A 22,630-nucleotide genomic window follows, 5' to 3' on the forward strand; every position below is an offset into this window, starting at 1 on the left:
CTTACAGTGAGTGCTTATTAAATATCTGCTGAACAAATAAATAGTATCATTGATATTCTAAAGGATGTGTTAAAATATTAACTTGAAAATTGCTGTGAGCACTATCTAAATCATTTGTCTGGCTACTTCACAGCTCCTTTTTTTATCAAGTTGGAGCTCTTGGTCTTCCGCCCCATCCCTTGTTTGTTGATGAGTTGTCACTCATCACAATGAGTGACACTGGTCTCAGCTCAGTCATTTGAGCTCAACAACTAGAAGATTCATTCCTCTGCTTTTACCAGAGGAAAAGTTGACTGCTTTTACCAACTCCCTCCCCAGATCAGCTCTACTTATGAAATATGTATAGAGTCAGGCCATGGGCTTTGCACCCTCTGTTATGCCACCACTGTAGTAGGCTAGTGGTCTCTGAACAGTTCTTCTGGATTGCCTTCTTGACCTTTCCCTAGTGGCCAGAGATCACCTTTTAGAAGGGCAAATATGTGTCACTTCCTTCCTGAACAGCATTCGTTGGCTTTGTACTCTGTACTTTAGATGAGAAGACTCAGCAAGGTCTGGCATCTGCCTACCTCTTCAACTCACATACTGTTCAGTCTCTTTGGGCATTCTGACAGCTCTTCAGAATGTGTCAAGCTATTCAATGTCCAGGGGACTTTGCATTTACTGTTTTCTCTGCCTGGAATGTCTGGTTTAACTTTTACCCTCAAATCTCAGATCAAATATCACCTCCTTAGAGAGGTTTTGTTTTTTTTTTTTTACCACCCTCTGTAATATATCTCACCCCCCATTTTTCACTAATATATTATTCTGCCTTTTTTTTCCATAGAGCTTTTGAGAATTTGTATTTATTTATTGATATGAGTGTTTATTATCTTACTCTTCCAAAGAATGTAAGCTCTCTAAGCCATCTAATTTATTTTGAGGCCAGAGACTACTATAAATATGTGATATGAAAGTGAAAGATGTATTGAGGGAACGTTTGCTATCTGTAGAGTCTAGAGCATATTATTGTAAGAGATGAAACGGCAGGTTGGGAACAGTTTTTACATATTTATGAATGCCATGATAGGAGGTATGTGCAGTTGTTTTTGCAGGTAATATACAGCTACAGAAGATTTTTGGTAAAGCTATTGCCATAATTAATTGATTTACTCATCTTTTTTTGTAGCAAATGTGCCAAGAACTGTTCTTTGATCTTGGGAAACCAAGATGTCTAAGACATGTTTCCTGAACTCTGCAGAGGGCTGCACTGGTAAACATGTGATTTAATACAGTGGGATGAGTGTTGTCTAGAATTGCATTCATAATGTTATTCACATACTTCTATTGCCTAACCAGCTGTGCTTGGGGCTGATCAGACCTGTTTTGTTTTGTTTTTTAAATTCCATGTGGTTCTTATTATGACAGTCACTTCTTTGAAGCTGATATCTGTAATATCACTTTCCCACCATTTCCACTTCTAATAAAATGCCATTTTCACCATTGATACAGCTATTAAAAAGGCTATGATATTCTTCATGAGAACCTTTCCAAATGTCCATTCTGTCTCTTCTTTAGGAATTTTTATATTTGAAACCCAGAGTGTCAAAGTTCATTTATGTCTTGTTGAGCTGACATGTAGAATCTAAGTTAGGTTAGCTGTGTATGACCATGAAACACCGCTACAGCCACAGAGAACAGTTGGTTCAGAAGTTGCAGGAATGGATTCCCAAAACGTGGAGAAAGCCAGCTACAAAGAAAGGGAAAATAAATGGAGTGAGACATATAATGAGCTTCAAGAGCTTGCCTCCAGTTCCTGAAAGCCAGCATTTTTCATTTCACTTCCTGTAGATTGGTTTGTTCAACTCATTCTGGAATCTGTAAGCCAATAAATCTGCATTTTTGCCAAAGCTAAAGATTTGATGGAACCATACATTTTTGGAGGCAGTATTATTTTTTTCAGTTTTATTGAGATATAAATGACACGCAGCACTGTATAAGTTTAAGATGCACAGTATAATACCTGACTTACATATATTGTGAAATGATGAACACAATAAAGTCTGCTAACATCCATTATCTCACACAATAACAAAAATTTCTTTTTCTTGGTAATGATAACTTTTAGGATCTATTCTTTTAAAAAATTTCAAATGTACTATACAGATGTGTTAACTATAATCATCATATTGTACATTATATCCCCAGGACATGGTTGTCTTATAACTGGAGATTTGTACCTTTTGAACACTTTGACCCAATTCCTCCACCCCCCAGGCTTTTGGTAGTCATCCTACATGAAATAAGCCAGACAGAGAAAGATAATACTTTCTTTCTTGTATGATCAATACTTTCATAAATACTGTATGATCTTACATGTGGAATTTATTTATTTATTTTTAAAGATTTTATTTAATTATTTGACAGAGAGAAACCCAGCAATAGAGGGAACATAAGCAGGGGTAGTGGGAGAGGGAGAAGCAGGCCTCTTGCTGAGCAGGGAGCCCAATGCGGGGCTTGGTTCCAGGACCCTGGGATCATGACCTGAGGTGAAGGCAGATGTCTAACACCTGAGTCTCCCAGGCGCCCCTCACATGTGGAATTTAAAACAAAAACAAAAACCTTACAGACAAAGATATCATATTTGTGGTTACCAGAACCATACCTTTAAAAATATTAACCACAGAAAATTCTCCATCTTATCTACTTTTTACTTTATACAGAGGAAGCATCAAATATATGGCTTCATCTATGCTCTTAGCAGTGATGTTAAGGGGAGTTGTTCTTTAGCATATGCTATAGCAAATGGTACCCACAGCTGCCAACTCTGCTCGAAAGGGCTTCTCTATTTGTGCTGTGATATACATATGGAGCCTGGATTATGTTCAAAAGTCTTTTATTTTTTTTTATTTATATGGGATGGACTTAGCAATTAATTGATACCTTGGGAAAGTCACTTAAAATTTCTGTATCTCAGTTTCCTAATTCTAACATGAGCAAAAGAATATCTGCTTCATGGTTATTGTTGTGAGCATGAAAAGAAAGCATGTCTTCAACACCTAGGACTGTGCCTTGAAGATGAATTTTTTCTTTCTTCATTCTTAACTGGGCTGTATGACTGGAGGTGGTATTTTAACCTTTGGGTTCTTAGTAAGAAGAATAATGTTAAGGTTGCAAATAATCTTTAAACAACATTTTTAAATGTTAAAATGACATTTTTCTGAGTAAAATTCTGAAACCATTCCCAACATGGCAACCTGACCCCTTTCCCTGCCTTATTTTTTATCATAATACTCATCACCCATCAATATGTTATATAGTTTGTGTATTTATTTTATTCATTGTCTTCTCCCTACCACCATAATGTAAATTCCCTGATAACAGAGATTTTTTGTCTGTTTTGTTCACTTCTATATTCCAAATATCTAAAAAAGGGACTGCCACATATCAGGTGACTAGTAAATATTTATTGAATGAATGCATATTTTAGAATAATGTTATGACTGTTACTTGTGTTGTGTTTATGACAATCAATTTCAAAAGCAGTTATTTATAAACTTTCTTTTGTGTTCCTTAAGTATTATATTATTGCTTTTCTCAGAGCTGACATCTTAAGACATGGGAGAAGGGAAGGATAGAGGAAAGATTTAGGTACCAGATGGGAGCAGTTCCACTCTTGATAAAAATGGCTCATAGTTTTTAGCAACAGCTATTAAAGCTACTGTTCATATAAAGACTTAGTATACATAGCAATTCCTGAGATCCTTTTAGAGATTCCAACTTCCATTCTTTTAACTAAAATATTTCTAATTAGAGTTTTAAAAATTAATAGACTATTATTATGATTTTTATTTTTTGAAAGATTTTATTTATTTATTTGGATGAGAGAGAGAGAGCACAAGCTTGTGTGTGGAAGGGATACTCAGGGAGAAGCTGACTCCCAGCAAAGCAGGAAGCTTGGGGCAGCCTGATGCCAGGACCCCAAGATCATGACCTGAGCTGAAGGCAGATGCTCAACTGACAGAGCCATGCATGTGCCCTGATCGACTACTATTTTAAAGTAGTAGATTTTATTTTATTAATAGACTAAAAAAGTTCCAGAATTCTCAGAGTGTTTAAAAAATTTTAATGACAAGTACAGAGAGTTCCCATATACTCTTTTTTCAAATTTGAAGTTTACTTTAAGTCTCTTTGGATCTTATTCCATAGCTATATTAGCACACATACAGAATGGACCATATATTGTTGCAGTTTGTCTTAGCAGAACACTGAAATTAACCCTGTGTCTCTCAATAAGACACTGATTAAATAAACTTTGTATACCCAGTGGAATATTATACAGATGATTTTTTCTGTGTGCTGATATGAAAATACCTAAAGGATATGCTATTAAATGAAAGAGTGAGGTATGTAAAATATGTTACTTTTATGTGAGAGGAAGGAATAAGAACATATGTTGTTCTAGAACACATTTTTATAAATAATACTGAAAAAGCTCAGTAATGGTGTACTGGATAATTTGGACCAAGCATTCAAATAAGGAAACCTGGAATAATTGGTCAAAATATAGAAAACATATTTTGAGAGCCTCAAAAAGCTAACAAATTAATGAAAGATGACTGGGCCAAGATCAAGAAGACAATGAAAATCCAGGGTGGTAAGCCATGTGGTTTGGGGTTACTTTTGCTCTGAGAGCCTGGGTCCTTTCTAAGAGGTCACTAAGAGTTGACCAGGAAACCCCAACAGAAACCACTGTACAACTGAGGCACCTGTGTGCAGTTCAGTCTGCCAGCAGTGACATCACTAAAGCTCTAGGCCATTCTAGTCCCTTGTACACAGTTAGAGAACCCTAGTCCCTTGTACACAGTTAGAGAACTAGTAGATCATCTGATGTTCCCACAGCGGAAGGGCAAAGCCGTAGGCTGACCTAGTCCTCTATGAGTTGGCACATCAGCAGGCAGTTCCATTTACCTGCAGTCCTATTCACCTGTTTTCTAACAAATGACATAAGAACAACAAGGGCTGGAGGCTTCTTGCCTACCCCCGACCATGATCACCTGTTGATACCAATCAGTTCTTAGGAAAGAATTTTAGCTTCTACTGATTGCAATACCAGGATAGACCAGGAGTTCCAGCAGTGCTAGGAGAACAAAGCAGATTAAAATAAACATTGCAAGGGCTCCAAAAATTAAGCTGTATTTTAAACAAAAGCTACAAAAGTAGGGCAGAACCCACTTGATAAACCCAGAGAGTGTGACTGTGTGTTAAATGATAGGTTTTTAGTAAATAGGATCAAGAGTTTCCTAACATATCAAACAGAATAGACATATCTATATCTATCTATCTATCCATCTATCTACCAATCCTGGATATTATATAATAATATAAATGTTGACATACCTCACTGTGTAAGTTTAAGGTAGGCAGCTTGATGGTTCACATAGGCTGTGAAATGGTTACTGCAATAGATTCAGCTAACATCCATTTTCTCATATAGATATAATAATACGAATGGAAAAAAATTTTCCTTCTGATGTGAACACATAGGACTTATTTTCCTAACTTATTTTCCTCACTTTTGTATATGTCATGAAGCAGTATTAACTACAACTATCATGTTGTTATATAGTATCCCTAGGACTTATTTATCTTAGAACTGGAAGTTTGTACCTTTTGACAACCTTCTTACTATTTCCCTTTCCCCTACCCTCTGCCTCTAGTAATCAATCAGATCTCCCTTTCTATAGGTTTTTTTCTTTTGTAAGATCCCACATATAACTGAGATCATACAGTATTTGTCTTTCTATGTCTGACTTGCTTCATTTAGTTTAATGTCTTCAAGGCCCATCCATGTTCTTTCAAATGGTAGGACTCTTATGTTCTATTCTGTATATATACATACCACAACTTGTTTATCCATTCATCAACTGAAGGACACTTAAGTTGTTTCTGTTGTCTTGGCCCTTATAAATAATGCTGCTAGGAGCATGGGGGTGCATATATCTTTTCGAGTTAGTGTTTTCAAATCCTTTGGTTGTATACCCAGAAGTGGAATTGTTGGATCATATGGTAATTCCCATTTTTAAGTTTTTGAGGATCCTCCATACTGTTTCCCATAGTAGCTGTACCAATTTACATCCCACCAACAGTGCACAAGGGTTTACTTTTCTCCACATCCATACCAGCATTTGTTATCTCTGTCTTTTTGTTGATGGCCATTCTTTTATTTGAATGGCCATCATTTATTTATTGAAAGGATTTTTCTTTTCTTTTTCAATAAACCAAAGATTTATTGAAAGACTTTCTTTTTCCCCTGAGTATGGCATGAAACCATATCTCATTGTAGTTTTAATTTACATTTCCCTAATGACTGGTGATGATGAGCATCTTTTCATGTATCTATTATTGCCTTTTGTGTATCTTCTTTGGAGAAATGTCTATTCAAGTCCTTTGCCAATTTTTGAATTGAATTATTTGTTTTTTTGCTATTGAGCTGTATAAGCTCTTTATATATTATTAACCCCTTATCAGGTATAGGTTTGCAAATATTTTTTACCCATTCCTTATGTTTTCTTTTTACTTTATTAGTGATTTCCTTTGCTGTATAGAAGCTTTTTGTTTGTTCCCATTTGTTTATTTTTGATTTTATAACTTGTGCCTTAGGTGTCGTATCCAAACATTGTTTCCAAGACCCATGTCAAGGAGGCTTACTCCTATGTTTTCTTCTATGAGTTTTATGGTCTCAGGTATTACATATAACTCTTTGGTCTATTTTGAGTTAATTTTTGTGAATGGTAAATGTTATAGGTCCAGTTTCATTCTTTCATGTGAATATCCTTATGCCCAGGCAGCAGATTCACCAATCCTGATCCCAACTATAGCCCTACAAATAGCTAGGTACCCTCTGAGTATTCACAACAACCCCATGTGGCCTTAATCCTGTCAACAGTACCATACAACAAGGAACCCAGGAAGAGTTATGCCAGCTATTCATGGGGTACTAGGCATATAGACCTCAGTCTTGGCTGAAATGCTGATGTGGCCCATAAACAAGCTGCAGCTTCTTTCTGATGTGGTCTGGGAGCTCCTGGAGATAAGGCTATTAAATTGGGTCAGCCTTGGGCGCCTGGGTGGCTCAGTGGGTTAAGCCGCTGCCTTCAGCTCAGGTCATGATCTCAGGGTCCTGGGATCGAGTCCCGCATCGGGCTCTCTGCTCTGCAGGGAGCCTGCTTCCTCCTCTCTCTCTCTGTCTGCCTCTCTACCTACTTGTGATCTCTCTCTGTCAAATAAATAAATAAAATCTTTAAAAAAAATAAAAAAAATAAATTGGGTCAGCCTATAGATTTTAAAAGGGCTCTGTAACTGGGCTCCAGTCCATTTTACCTGCATGCTGTGAACAGTCTCTTGGCACAGGGACCCAGCAGGAACTACTTCTGTTTGTGCCCTCCAAGATCCTAGAAAGGCCCTATATTTGGCTCCATCCTCTTCAATATCCTAGCAGTCCAGTTGGCATAAGGATCAGGCAGGACTCACTAATATTTATGCTTCAGGAGATCCTGAAATGGTGCTATACTTAACTCCAGTCCCTGAAGCTGTGGTCAGGGAGCAATCAAGCAGGTCCTGGGACCTGACAGGAGGCATATCTATCTGTTCCTTCAGAACTGGATATGCAGACCTTAGTCTTAACTGTGGAACCTGAAGCAGTCCTGGTGCTTGGTTCTTGTCCCTCTCAACCATGATCCAGGGCCATCCTTCTACCTATGGACCCATCCAGTGACCAAGTGGGAGCTCTGCTGTGAATCTGGTGGGACACAGCCATCTGCATACCTGGTAATAGATCCACTATCTGAAAACCCAACTGAGGAAACTGCTCCAGACCTTTTCCACAGCACCGTCCTGCTGAGAAAGGTACAGAACGCAGTCTCATTTCACCCAGAGACCAGAGAAGATCCTTGTCCAACTAAGCTCTTGAGAACAAGCCCACCAACATGGACCCCACTACAGTCCCAGAGACAGCTTTAAACCAGCTGTAACCCTTAAATTCTGGAAGTATACCCATAGAGAACTGACAGGAGAAGGTCTTTACCCGCCCACACCAGTCTTTAAAGACGGAAGAGGTGTTTGTGTTTTCAGATACAGAGATACCAATACAAGGCTATGTGGATCATGAAGAATTGGGCAGGTATGACCAAACCAAAGAAAACCAACAAAGGTCCAATAACCTATTCCAGTGAAATGGAGATATATGATTTGCCTAAAAATTTCAAAATAATCATCTTAAACTCAAGGAAATATAAGAGAACACACACAACTAAAAAAAAATCAGGAAAATAATGCATGAACAATACAAGCAGTTTAATAAAAAGGAACCATAAAAAAGAACCAGACAAACATCCTGAAGATGAAAAATATAATGACAGAATTGAAAACAAAAAGAAGAAAGAATGAAAAGGAGTTAAGAAAGCCTACATGTGTTATAGGACACCAAAAATTGAATAAATATTCACATGGAGAAAAGGGAAGAAAGCTTATTATTAAGCAATAATAGTGAAAACTTCTCAAATCAAGGGAGAGGTAAGGACACTCAGGCACAGGAAGCTCAAAGGACCCTAAGCAAAATCATTCCAGCAAGATTACTCCAAGACATAATCAAAATGTTAAAAGTCAAACACAAAAGAACTTTGAAGGCTCAGGAGATAAATGACACATCACATATAAGTGAACACCCGTTAGGCTATCAGCAGATTTCTCTACAGAAATTTTGTAGGCCAAGAGAGAAGGAATGATGTATTTGAAGTATCTGAAATGCTGAAAGGGAAAAGGGGAAAAAACAAAACAAAGCAACCACCATTAAAGAATACTATGCCTGACAAAACTATCCTTTAGAATCCTTTAGAAATGGGGAGATAAAGACATTTCCAGACAACAGCTAAGAGAGTTCATCACTACTAGACCAATGTTAGAAGAAATGTTAAAAATGTTAACAGGAGTTCCTCAAGCTGAAATGAAAGGATGCTAAGTAACAACATGAAAACAAATAAGAGTATAAAACTCATTGGTAAAAATAAATATATAGTCAAATCCAGAATACCCTAAAACTTTAATGGTGGTATGGAAATCAGTTTTATCTCTAGCATTATTATTACAAACAATATTAAAAATAACTATAGCTATAATAATTTGTAAGTGGGCACAGTATAAAAAGGTGTAAAGTGTGACATCAGTAACATAAAATGTGGCAGAGGTGAAGTAAAAGTGTAAACTTTATCTTAAGCATAGAGTTTTTTAATGCAATTGAAGGTTGTTGTCAGCTTAACATAGACTGTTATATTTATCTATAGAGAAAGGAATTAAAGTGTATTGCTAGTAAAATAAATCACAAAGGAAAATGAGAGAAGGAATGAATAAAGGAGCAACAAAAAGAAAACAATTAACAAAATGATAATAATTTGTTACCTATCTATAATTACTTCATATTTAAATAAACTAAATACTCCAATCAAAAGACACAGAGTGCCTGAATGGATTAAAAACAAGACCCAACAATATGCTGCCTACCAAAGTATCACTTAAGTCTGAGGAACACATATAGCCTGAAAGTGAAGGAATGATAAATGACTACATTAAGAAAGTACAGAAATCTCAAACAACTAACTTAAAATACTACAAGAGTTAAGGGGGAAAAAAAAGAACAAACTAAACTCAAAGTTAGCAGAGAAAATAAAAAAGATTAGAGCAGAAATAAAATAAATAGAGACTAGAAAGACAACAGGAAAAAATCAATGAAATTAAGAGTTTTATTTATTTATTTTTTAAGATAAACACAATTGTCAGATCTTTAGCTAGATTAACCAAGGGGGAAAAAAGAGAGAGGACTCAATAAAAGAATTATAAATGAAAGAGATGCTGGTGATTTTTAGCAAACATTTAAAGAATGAATGCCAGTCCTTCTCAAACTCTTCCAAAAAACTGAAGAGGAGGGAATGCTCCCAAACTCATTTTATGAGGCTAGAATTACCCTGGTACCAAAGCCAGATAAGGACACTATAAGAAAATAAAATATAAGAAAAGAAAATTACAGGCCAATATCCTTGGTCAATATAGGTGCAAAAATTATCAACAAGTTACTAGCAAGCTCAATTCAACAATACATTGAATAGATTGTAAACCATGATCAAGTTGTATTTTTTCCTGAGTCATTAAGAATGGTTTAACATACGCAGATCAATAAAAATCATTCTGTGAATGAAGGAAAAAAATCCCGTGATCCTCCCAAAAGAGGCAGGAAAAGCATTTGGCAAAATTCAACACTCTTTCATGATAAAAACTTTCAACAAATTGGGTATAGAAGGAACATAAAATAAAGACCATATATGACAAGTCCACAGATAACATTATACTCAATGGTGAAAAGCTAAATGCTTTTTCTCTAAAATCACAAGCAAGACAAGTGTGCCTACTCTCATCACTTTTGTTCAACACAGTACTGAAAGTCCTAGCTAGAAGAGTTAGTCAAGAAAAAGAAAGAAAATTCATCCAAATAAGAAAGAAGAAGGAAAATTTTCTCTATTTGCAGTTGACATGGTGTTATATATAGAAAATCCTAAAGACTCCACTAAAAAACTTTTATAATTAATAAGTGAATTCAGTAAAGTGCCAGGGTACAAATTAATATACAAAAATCAGTTGCATTCCTATACACTAACAATGAACTATCTGAAAAATAAATAAAGAAAACAAAATAATCTCCTTTACAATATATCAAAAGTGAAATGTATAGGAATAATTTAATCAAGTGAGTGAAGGATCTGTACACTGAAAACTATAAGATTTCAATGAAAATTGAAGACGACAAATAAATAGAAATATATCCCATGTTCATGGGTAGAATAATTAATATTCTTAAAATGACTACACTGCTCAAAGCCTCAATAGATTCAGCACAGTTCTTATCAAAATTCCAATGTCATTTTTCACAGATATAGAAAAAAAATCCTACAATTTGTATAAAACCATAAGAAACCCCAAATAGATAAAGCAATCTTGAGTAAGAAGAATGAAGCTGTAGGTATCACAATTCCTGATTTCATATTTTATACTACAGAGCTATAGAAATCAAAACAGTATTGTAATGGCATGAAAACAGACACATAAATCAATGGAATAGAATTAGAGAGCACAGAAATAAACTCATGCATATATGGTTAACAATATTTGATTAAGGGAATCAAGAATTCTCAATGGAGAAATGATAGTCTTTTCAATAAAGTTTTGGGAAAACTGGTTATTCACATGGAGAAGAATAAAATTGCATCCTTGTCTTCCACCACTCATAAAATTTAGCTTGAAATGGATTAAAAATTTAATTGTAAGGTTTGAAGTTGTAAAAGTCCTAGAAGAAAACTTAAGGGGAAAGCTCCTGAACATTGGTCTTGGCAGCAATTTTTATAGATAAAGCCAAAAGCAAAAGTAAAAAAGTCAAGTATACTTTAAACTAAAAAGCTCTGCACAGCAAAAGAAATAATCAACAAAATGAAAAGACAACCAATGGAATGAGAAAAATGTTTGCAAACCATATAACTGAGAAAGAGTTAATATCCAAAATGTAAGGAGCTCATACAACTCAATAGCAAAAAAAAAAAAAAAAAAAAAAAAAAAAAAAAAAAGATTAAAATGGAGGGATGACCTGAACAGACATCTTTACAAAAAAAGATGTACAAATGGAAAAAGGGTACATGAAAAGATGTTCAGTGTTACTAATCATCAGGGAAATGCAAACGAAAACCACAATGAAATATTACCTCACACCTGCTAGAATGGCTGTTGTCAAAACACAAGAGCGATAATAAGTGTTGATGAGAATGTGAAGAAAAGGGAGCCCTTTTACACTGTCGGTGGGAAGTCAACTGGTACAGCCACTATGCAATTAAAACAATGGTAACGTATCATTATAAAACTACAAGAATGACTAAAATTACTCATTGCTGGTGTGAAAGTAAAATTGAATACTCTAAAAATGGCTTAGCAGTTCCTTTTAAAACTAAGAATGGCCTTAGCATTACAACCCAGCAAATGCATTCTTAGGCATTTATCCCAGAGAGATGAAAACGTATGTTCACACAAAAGAGCACGCATCCATGTTCGTAGTAATGTTATTTGTAATACTTAAAGTCTGAAACAAACCAAATGTCCTTCAATGATTACTGATCGTTATTAATGAGTGATTAAACATTATAGTACATCCATATCATGGAATAACACTCGGAAGTAAAAATTAATAAACTTGTTTATTGTGCATATCAATTCAACTTTAATGGATCTTGAGGAAATTATGCTGAATGTGAAAGTCAATTTCAAAAGAAGATATATTGTATAATTCCTGTTATTTGATAACATTGTGAAATAACATAATAGTAGAAATGGAGAGTAGAATAGTGGTTGCCAGTGCTGAGGTATGGAGCAAGGAAGTGGATGGGTCTGACTCTAAGGTGATAGCAAGAGGGAGTCTTGTGATAATGGTGCAGTTAAGTATCTACACATGTGTAAGATTATGTAGAGCTACACACACACTGCTTGTGAATTGGTGAATGTAAATAAATTCTACAAACCGTACTAATGTCAATTTCCTAGTTTTGATATTACGCTAACAGTTTTGCATGAGGCAAGCTGGGTAAAGGGTACATGAGTCTTTTTGTATATATCTTTGCAACTTCCTGTGAATTTATAGTTGTTTCAAAATAAAAAAAGTTTCTTTAAAAATGGTAAATAAATAAGAAGTAATAAGGAGAAGATACTTAAAACATCCTTAGAAAAATTCAGATTTAAAAAAAATGTGGCTGAAAAAAAATGTGACTGAATTCTCAAAAATAATAATAGAAACAAAAGAAAATGGGAAGAAAGTAATCCCAATACATGGTAAGATAGAGTGAAAATATCTTCAGGTCTAAAAACAAAAACAAACAAACAAAAAAAACAAAAAAAAACCCAAAAACCTGATTGCTGTACAAAACAAAACACAGATTTTGTCACTACTAAAATAAAAGGTATTCCGTATGCTGCTGAGTATGATCCCAGATGGATGGTAGGAGATGAAGGAAGAAATAGAGCAGTAAGAATAGTAAATATGTAGCATACATAGAAATGTACGCTAATGCCAGGTGTGATAAGTGGAATTAAAGTATTCTAAGTTCCTTGCAAAATCTGAGACGAGGGAAAAGGACCAATGAATACGTAATGTACATAAGTCAGTATTAATTTTTAATCTCTGAATAACCACTAAAAGAATATTAGAAGTGTGTATGACTTCCAGACTAACAGAGGGAAAAGTAGAATAAATTTCAGTTAATGCAAAGAAGCAGGAAAATGAACAGTTTTGACAAAATAAGTGGAAAAGTTGTTGATACAAGATAGGAAGAATTTTTCCACAAGCTATCAGAATTTACTGTATGGCTATAGTCATTAAGATATTGTAACGATGGTGTAAGATTGGCAAATAGGTTAATGAAAGAGAACACAGATTCTAGAAATAGGCCCATGTGTCTATGGCCATTTGATTTTATGACTTCATGGTGCATGCAATCAGAATAAATAGTTACTATGTAGCAGTGTTCACCTATGATAGTCCAATATATCCATCACCAATTTGAAGCTATACTTTCCATAGAGACAGAAATGTGTACATCCTTTCCTTAGTTCATTATTAGTTCTAAGAGAAATGCTGAGCATGCCCTATGAAATTTCATTATTCTGTCATGCTGAACACCTTTAGTGTTTTAGTTATTTAGTGTTTAGTTAGTATTTAGTTAACTAGTATTTAGTTGGTGTTTATTTAGTGTTTTATTTATTCTTTACAAATGATAAAAGTCTAAAATTAATTCATATCAAATGAGAGACATCCTTCTTATGGTGATTTCTAGATATATCTGCTACTTTCATCATGGGTTGATTTAATTAATTTCTTTGAGTTTTGAAGTGCTTTACTATTTCTTCTAAGTTTCACCTATATTTTACTCCTACAGTGGTATTTTCAAGTAAGACTCCGGAAATTCCTACTTAATGCCAGATGAGTTGTTTTGATAGACTTTTATGTTGAACAATATCATACCCTAACTGAAAGTACTTTCATAGGGTATGTTAATATTTTCCACTGGGGACCTTGACATTTGCCTGCAAATGTAATTATAAGCTTGTACTTTTATAGGAAGATTTTCTCAAAGTGGCTACTAAATATTCAATAATTTACTCTAAAAAGACATTTCTGTATTGGAGGAAAGATTAGTAGGCATTAGATAAATATTCTATCGCTTGTCATCATTCAGTAGTTCTGCTGGTTCGATTTACCTATTATTTGCCTATATTACTAAAAGCAGGGAAGATTCAGTGTGATTGTGACTTAGCTTTAGATTTATACTTAGCTTGAGATTTAGAAACTTTAATTTCAATTATGGTAATTTCATTATTCCTAATTTTCGTTATAAAACAACTTAGTTTTTGCTTTCCCTAGATTGTCTAGATTATATTCCATAATATGCAACAGGGCTAATTAGATGCCTTTTCTCATTATAAATGAGGATTATAATCCTAATTTTATATTAGATTATATTTGAAAAGGGCCAAGAGCCTTTCAGAATAGGAGTGCAAACTTTCTTTTCCCTAGGCCTGTATTGTTGCGAGTGGGTGTGTGACTGTGATGGTTTTCATTGATGGGTTGTTGGTGAGGGGCAGGTAATCAGAAGTAAGCAAGGATTTGACAAGCACATACTAGTTGGGTTGTGCATCTTGTATGCAAGCCTACAGTGAATGATTAAATCTAGATCAAATACTTGACACTGGTGCATATTGGGTTCAATAAATAACATATTTTAATTATTGCTATTCATTTTGCTCTGTTTTCTTTTGAGATCAGTGTTCCAATGAAATCCTCTGTTTTGACTGGGAATGAGGGAAGTGAGTTTAGGGCAGACGTGGGCATGGTTCTGAGGGGGAGGAAGGTTGAACAACCAGCAGATAATTTGAGTTCTTTGAATAAAGGACAGCGAAACATCCAAACAGATGTCTGTCCCCTTCTCACATGTGCATGGAAACCTGGAGAGAAAAGAAAGCATGGGTTCCGGTGTGGGTAGAAACCAAGTGGAATTCAGTCAACTGGGAATGGTGACATCAGTTCAAAATAATGCTTTTTCAGGGGTTCCTGGGTGACTCAGTTGGTTAAGCATCTGATTCCTAGTTTTAGCTCAGGTCATGATCTCATGGTCCTTAGATCAAGCACCATGTGGGACTCTCTGCTCAGCATGGAGTCTGCTTGTGATTCTTCTTTCCCTCTCCCTCGCCCTCTCCTGCTCTCCTTCTCAAATAAATAAATAAATAAATAAATCTTAAAAAATATCATTTTTCAGAAAGAGGTGTTTCTGGGACAACTGAATTTTAAGTAGATTTCTCTCATATGTTTGTTGGTAACCTAATGTCCATTACCTGCCTATTTAGGATACATAGTTGGGTGGTGAGGGTAGGGTGGGCATTCAGAAGGTTGAGATTTCAAATGCGAATTTTTAAGAGACCTAATTAAAAACAGAAAATTAAAACGTGCAGATTTATAATTAATTCAGTGATTCAATTGTAATACAGTTTTGAACTAAAATAACATTCTACAGATGATAATGTGCCATATGTAATTAGTTTTTAAGGTAATTATAGGTGTCGAGTAAAAAATATACCTGATTGACACCACCTGCACTATTGAATTTAATTGTCCTACATGTTTATTGACTTAAAATTAAGACTACAAAGTCCTGAGATTTTAGAACTGGCTTTAATTTTGTTTCTTGATAACTTTCTCCTGAGGTTAAAAGGAACAAAAGTTATTACTTACCTCTTAGGGTAATGAAGTACAAAGTAGCTTACTCCCAATGAAGTAATTAGGTAATTAATTTGGGGGCAGAATGCCATGCTGTCTGTATGCTGTGGAACCCAGAACAAGGGTTCTCAACCTGGAAAGTTGGAGAGTCAGGGTCACCCTATTGATGAGTAAATACCAGGAATATTATGTAAAATTTGGTGTTTGTGTGTATACTTGTGATTTTTCTGTTCGTTTTTTTAATTAAGGAATCCTTTAGCTTTCATTAAATGAAATGACCATTTATTAAAATAATTTCTACTCTTGACTGATTACTCATTCTAGTTTTGATAATGACTCTATGATGAGCTACGTCCTCACTCATGATTTTGCTTTTATGTAGTGGACATTAAAATGTATTTTGAGACACTCATCATTGTTATTTAATTAGTATCCATTCTCCAGCTCATTAATTGTTGCAATGTTACATATAGTACTTGGCTGTCTACTATTAGATATAATAGCCCCAAATTCCATTAGTCTTTACATGTTGTATAATACAAATCTGGATTCAGTAATTACTTAATAGCCCTTTAAATTGTTTTTCAAAAATTTTTTTTAAAGATTTTTATTTATTTTTTTGAGAGAGAGACACTGAGAGAGAGCATGAGCGAGGAGAAGGTCAGAGGGAGAAGGAGACTCCCCGTGGAGCTGGGGCCCGATGCGGGACTCGATCCCAGGACTTCGGGATCACGACCCAAGCCAAAGGCAGTCGTCCAACCAACTGAGCCACCCAGGTGTCCCTGTTTTTCAGAATTTTATAAAAAGGATGTTATGTTCATATGTGTATTTTTAAAATTAATATATTTGAATTGGTACCAGTAACAAAATTGTAATTAACAAGGAAACAGATATTAATGCAGGGGACTATTTCAATATATAGTATGTTCATGAAGATAAAGACTATAGTTGATAATAAGCTATATTAAGAGGACATCTAATAGTTTTATAACCAGAAAAATAAAGCCAATAAAAAGATGCAGTATGCATATATAGCATCAAAAAATGCATGCTATAAAATGTGATAAAAATGGTAATGATAGTAGTAGTAATAATAAATATATACACATTATAAATATAAAATATTATGTAAATATGTAAAAGTACTAGTAAATGTGAAAATATAAGCTAAAACTTCTTTCGGGTGGATCATTATGGATTCAGTCAGGAAAAAAAACTACTCTATGTATCTGGGTCATATAGAGTTTAAAACAAACCAGTTTATATGATGGTAAGTTAGAAGGTGGGGCACGGAAGCCAGGGAAATGCTGCTGAAGGTTGTGGGACTGTCACCAAAGGCAGGAGGAGCTGACCCTTAAGGTCTGTGCCTGGAGCACAGAATGAGTGGCTCTCAGATGATTGTCTGGAAACTGATGCCCTTCTCCAGTATCTTTGTAGAGCTCCTCCTACAGCTATGCCAATCTGCACTGCTTTTCACAGATCTGCTGGGAAATTGCAGTGAATTTCTCATCCGCCCTCACATCTGCTTGCATTTAACTCTGTGGAGAGCTTCTTCTGCCTCTCTCTGCTCTTTCCAAGTCTCTCTGAATTCCTCACATTGGGAAACTCTAACCCAGATCACACAAAGGAAGTTTTGGGAAACATTTCCCAGCCTTAGGAGGAAATGTAGACAACTTATTACAGTAGGCCACATGTATCCCAAGGACTTTATGAATGCTTTGCAATCATTTTATTTAATTCTCCTGGCAACTCTATGAAGGTAGTATCATTCACATTTAGTAGATGGAGGTATTGAATATTAAAGTGATTGTTTTGCCCAAAGTCTTAGAGCTAGTAAGTGGAAGATGATTTTAGAAAGTGTCACTCTGATTTTAAAGCTTTGGTGTCTAATCACTACCTTATCCTGATGTCTTCTATTGCATTTCGTTTACATTAGTAATACTATTATTATTAGTTAAGTATGAATTAAATTTTCCATTAGTGCCAGTTGTTAATATATTTTGTTTGTGGGGCACCTGGGTGGCTCGTGGGTTAAAACCTCTGCCTTCGGATCGGGTCATGATCCCAGGGTCCTGGGATCGAGCCCCACATCGGGCTCTCTGCTCCGAGGGGAGCCTGCTTTCTCCTCTCTCTCTGCCTGCCTCTCTTCCTGCTTGTGATCTCTGTCAAATAAATAAATAAAATCTTTATATATATATGTATATATATATATATATATATACATATATATATATTTTGTTTGCAACTTTAATGCCCCAAATCTAACTAAGCTTGTAAGTGTAAATCGATCACACTAAAATCAACACCTGCATTTTAAAATTTAAAAAAATTTTTTTTATAAACATATAATGTATTTTTATCCCCAGGGGTACAGATCTGTGAATCACCAGGTTTACACACTTCATAGCACTCACCATAGCCCATACCCTCCCCAATGTCCATAACCCCACCTCCCTCTCCCAACCCCTCTCCCCCCAGCAACCCCCCAGTTTGTTTTGTGAGATTAAGAGTTTCTTTTGGCCTGGCTCCCTCCCGATCCCATCTTGTTTCATTTATTCTTTTCCTTCTCCCAAACCTCCCACGTTGCATCTCCACTTCCTCATTTTAGGGAGATCCTATGATAGTTGTCTTTCTCTGATTGACTTAATTCGCATAATAATAATTGAATTAGTAAGTATAATACCCTCTAGTTCCATCCATGTCGTCGCAAATGGCAAGATTTCATTTCTTTTGATGGCTGCATAGTATTCCATTGTATATATATACCACATCTTATTTACCCATCCGTCTGTTGATGGATGTTGATGGTTCTTTCCATAGTTTGGCTATTGTGGACATTGCTGCTATAAACATTCTGGTGTACGTGCCCCTTCGGATCACTACGTTTGTATCTTTAGGGTAAATACCCAGTAGTGCAATCTCTGGGTCGTAGGGTAGTTCTATTTTCAACATTTTGAGGAACTTCCATGCTGTTTTCCAGACTGGTTGCACCAGCTTGCATTCCCACCAACAGTGTAGGGGGGTTCCCCTTTCTCTGCATCCTCCCCAGCATCTGTCATTTCCTGACTTTTTAATTTTAGCCATTCTGATTGGTGTGAGGTGGTATCTCATTATGGTTTTGATTTGTATTTCCCTGATGCCGAGTGATATGGAGCATTTTTTCATGTGTCTGTTGGCCATCTGGATGTCTTCTTTGCAGAAATGTCTGTTCATGTCCTCTGCCCATTTCTTGATTGGATTATTTGTTCTTTGGGTGTTGAGTTTGCTAAGCTCTTTATAGATTTTGGATACTAGCCCTTTATCTGATATGTTGTTTGCAAATATCTTCTCCCATTCTGTCAGTACTGCCTGCATTTTATCAGTCCCTAAGTCCTTAGCCTAAAGTTTCCACCAGTGTTTTTTGTTCCAGGGCAGGAGTGCTATTATCACTCCCATCATTTCAGTTTGTATGTGCCCACAGCCAACATCTCCCAGAGATCCTTGGTTAAAGGAAGACTTAAATGTCACTGAAGCAGCAGATGAGGAGGGCGCCCCCACACTATAGGCCCGATTCCTGGCTGAGAAGGGGGCAGTTAAGGCCATTAGTAGAAGAGGCCCAGGTACGTCCTCTCCAAATCTTGCCCTAGCTCAGGGCAGCCACTGAACTGTTGGCCTGAGTTTTGGGGAGGGCTTTTGTCATTGAGCTGGAAGGCGGGGTCCGGTGCCTGGTCCTCAGAGCTGGGGAACACCTCCACAGGATGGTTCCAGCATCTCCGTTGGGTCTGAGGCTGGAGTCTTGCATGGTAAGTTGGGAGGAGCAGGAATGGGTGTATGGCAAAGCAGAGGACTCCAGAGGCAGAGATACACTCCAGAAACCCTGATACACTTCATCTAGCTCCGGGGCCACAGGATTAGGGGGTGTCTTCAGAGTGTGTGCTGGCCCTGGGACTCAGGGGATGTCTACATCCAGGGACAGGTTTCCGCGGAGTCCAACGAGCAGCTTTGGCTGCTCTCCCTCAGGACAATTGCGGAGATCACTGCAACCCGGGTCAGTAAAGGTGTCGTTGCCCAAGGACTCTACTCTCTAGGCGTCTGGGCGCTGTTAGGGCTCCCAGGCAGGCGGGTGGGTACCCCCAAGACGCCAGTCGGTCTGGGATCTCCCGCTAGCGCGTGCGCCTCGGTTTCCACCTGCGCTGGCCAGCTGTCGCGGCAGAGCGGGAAGGCGCGAGCGTGCACTGGATCCCACCGTGTCGGCTGTCGCCGCGGTCTCTGCGGGCAGGCGCCCAGCACAGCCCACAGGTGGCCGGTGTAGTGTGGACGGCCAAGCGCACTGTCTCCATCTTGGTCAAGTTCTAGCACCCAGGGAATTTCACTCACAGCTCTTGCTCTGATGGCAAGGACTATAGGTAAGCCCCCTCTCACTCCCCGGAAGTTCAGCCACCTTACCTGACCCCGGTTGCCTTTCTGGAGTACTTTTTGCCTTTTGTGAAGGATCCCTGTGAAACTTTTCTGCATGGGGTTTCTGTCGCCAACCGACATTCTAGCAACATGATTCTTTCTCATTTCCCCAATCTATCTGTCCTTCAGTGTGTCTCTGTGTATATAAATCTGTGGGGTGGGATCATGGTGGTGGAAATCATCCTTTTTATTGCCAGGAGCATTCTGTTTAGTTCAAGTCCTCAAAATTATTCACTTGCTAATGCTAGTGGATATACGGATTGGGAGTCAGGGTAATTCCTCTTATAAAGACAATAATCTGAAGGTAGATTGTTGTCCAGTCAAGGTACCCAACATACCCTATAGCAAACGTTAACTATTTTCATTTTATTTATGATTGAGTTTGTCCTCTGTCGTGAATATATATTCATTAATGGAATGTAAGGATATTCAAAATTAGTAACTAGACTAATGATATTTTTAAAATTTACCAGTGTTTACTTGGTTTATCAAGACTGTATGACCCATCATCTAAAGATAATATAGGGACACTTCAGTTTATTTTAAAAGAAAGAAAATACCCACAGAAACTTTCCATTTAATTTGACAGGTAAAAAGAAGTAAACGAGATCTTTGGAGGTTTCAGAATAGAAATTGCTATAGCTTTAAGCCCTTGTTATCTGAACTGATTTTGCTTTATCTGAGTATCCAGGCCTTTTGTGACAAGAGTAATCTAGTTGGTTCTTCTATTTCTTTTTCTTTTCTTCTTTTCTTTTTGATAGTGTACAATGAATTTAAATAGAATATAATACATCTTTTCTACAGAAGCAAATCCAAAATGTTTAAATTGCATTCCACTGATGTATAATTGGGATTTAATTAAACCCTTCATCGCTTTAACCACAGAATGACATTTTTTTAGTTATAACTGATAGTTGAAATCTTAAAAAACAGAAATCAAAAAGACCTGTGCCAACCGGTTGTTTGCTTACCTCTTTTTCAGAATATTTAAAATAAGCACATTCGTCCAATAAGTACTTTGCCACACAGTGTTTTTGGGGTAAAATCCTTTGCTCTTTTCAGTTCCAACTCGGTGTTCAGTCTGCACATTTGAGATACCTTGAATTATTTCATCCATGTCTCTAAGATCACCTTGGAATCTTGTCATCTATAAAGTCCATTTAGCCTCTACTCAGATAAATCCATGTGTTTCTAGGCTGTTAGAAATGTCAGCAAGTATACCTGAGGTACGAGAGCAGTTTTTTTTTTTTTTTTTAAGATTTTATTTATCTATTTGACAGACAGAGATCACAAGTAGGCAGAGAGACAGACAGAGAGAGAGGGGTAAGCAGACTCCCCGCTGAGCAGAGAGCCCAATATGGGGCTCCATCCCAGAACCCTGGGTATATGACCTGAGCCGAAGGCAGAGGCTTTAACCTACTCAGCCACCCAGGTGCCCCAACAGCAGTTTCTTATATAGGAATTATGAAGAGTGTTTTTTGCTGGGCTAAGGAATCTATGAATGCTTTAATTGTTTATTAGGAGATTAGGGGATTTTAATTACTAATATTTACCTGGGATCTGTTAACCAAGAATGAATGAATGAATTTCATTACTATCTATGAGATATAAAGATTTCCAGGCCCTTGGGTGAGAGTTGAGATCAAACCAGGTCAGCCTATGTTCTTAGTGCTGTAGTAGAGGACGAGCAGAGGTACATACAAAAAGATGAGCAGATATTTAGTATATGTGCTGCTGAAGCGAGCACAAGATGAGCAGATATTTAATGAGATGATTCTGAGAATATGGTACTCTGAAGAAATGTTATGATGTTATGAAGAAAATAAGAAAATGAAGTGATAAAGACTTACGAAGATTCATTAGGGTAAACCTCTCTTAAGAAGGTATCATCAGAGACAAATGATGACAAGCCAGCAATCTGAACATCTGAGAGAGGAGCATTCAAGGCAGAAGAAATATGCCACCAACAAAAAAAGACAATGGGATGGGGGAATTTCCAATATTCCTTCTGTTAGCACTCCTAGGAATCTGATTTTTCTGGCCCACTCAAGACCATTTCCTCTCACAGAATCTAAACTTAAAATGATAATTGACAGACTAAAATTCTGGGCTAAAGCTAGCAAGGTGAAATGTGATTGATATGAATGTACAATGGTACATAAAATTTCACAAACTTAGTTACACAGCACAGAATGATAACCACCTGTCTTGGCAGCTGTTCATATGGGAACAATCTGAGGATTCTAATTGACCACAAATTGGAGCTTGCTCTTTGCTGTTCCTGACTGGAAAAAAGCAACATATAGATATTACCCTCAGGCAGCTTTCCGCCCAATTTAAGGCATCATTATAGCTGTCCAAAAA

The 22,630-nt window shown here is 36.7% G+C and overlaps 1 protein-coding gene across 1 annotated transcript in view; it reads left to right on the top strand.

Moving 5' to 3' along the window:
• C16H8orf34 (chromosome 16 C8orf34 homolog) overlaps nucleotides 1–22,630 on the top strand; it is a 386,725-nt gene that overhangs the window by 56,791 nt on the left and 307,304 nt on the right. The window lies entirely within an intron of this gene.

Source organism: Mustela erminea, chromosome 16, assembly GCF_009829155.1.
Source record: "Mustela erminea isolate mMusErm1 chromosome 16, mMusErm1.Pri, whole genome shotgun sequence".
Taxonomy (NCBI): domain Eukaryota; kingdom Metazoa; phylum Chordata; class Mammalia; order Carnivora; family Mustelidae; genus Mustela; species Mustela erminea.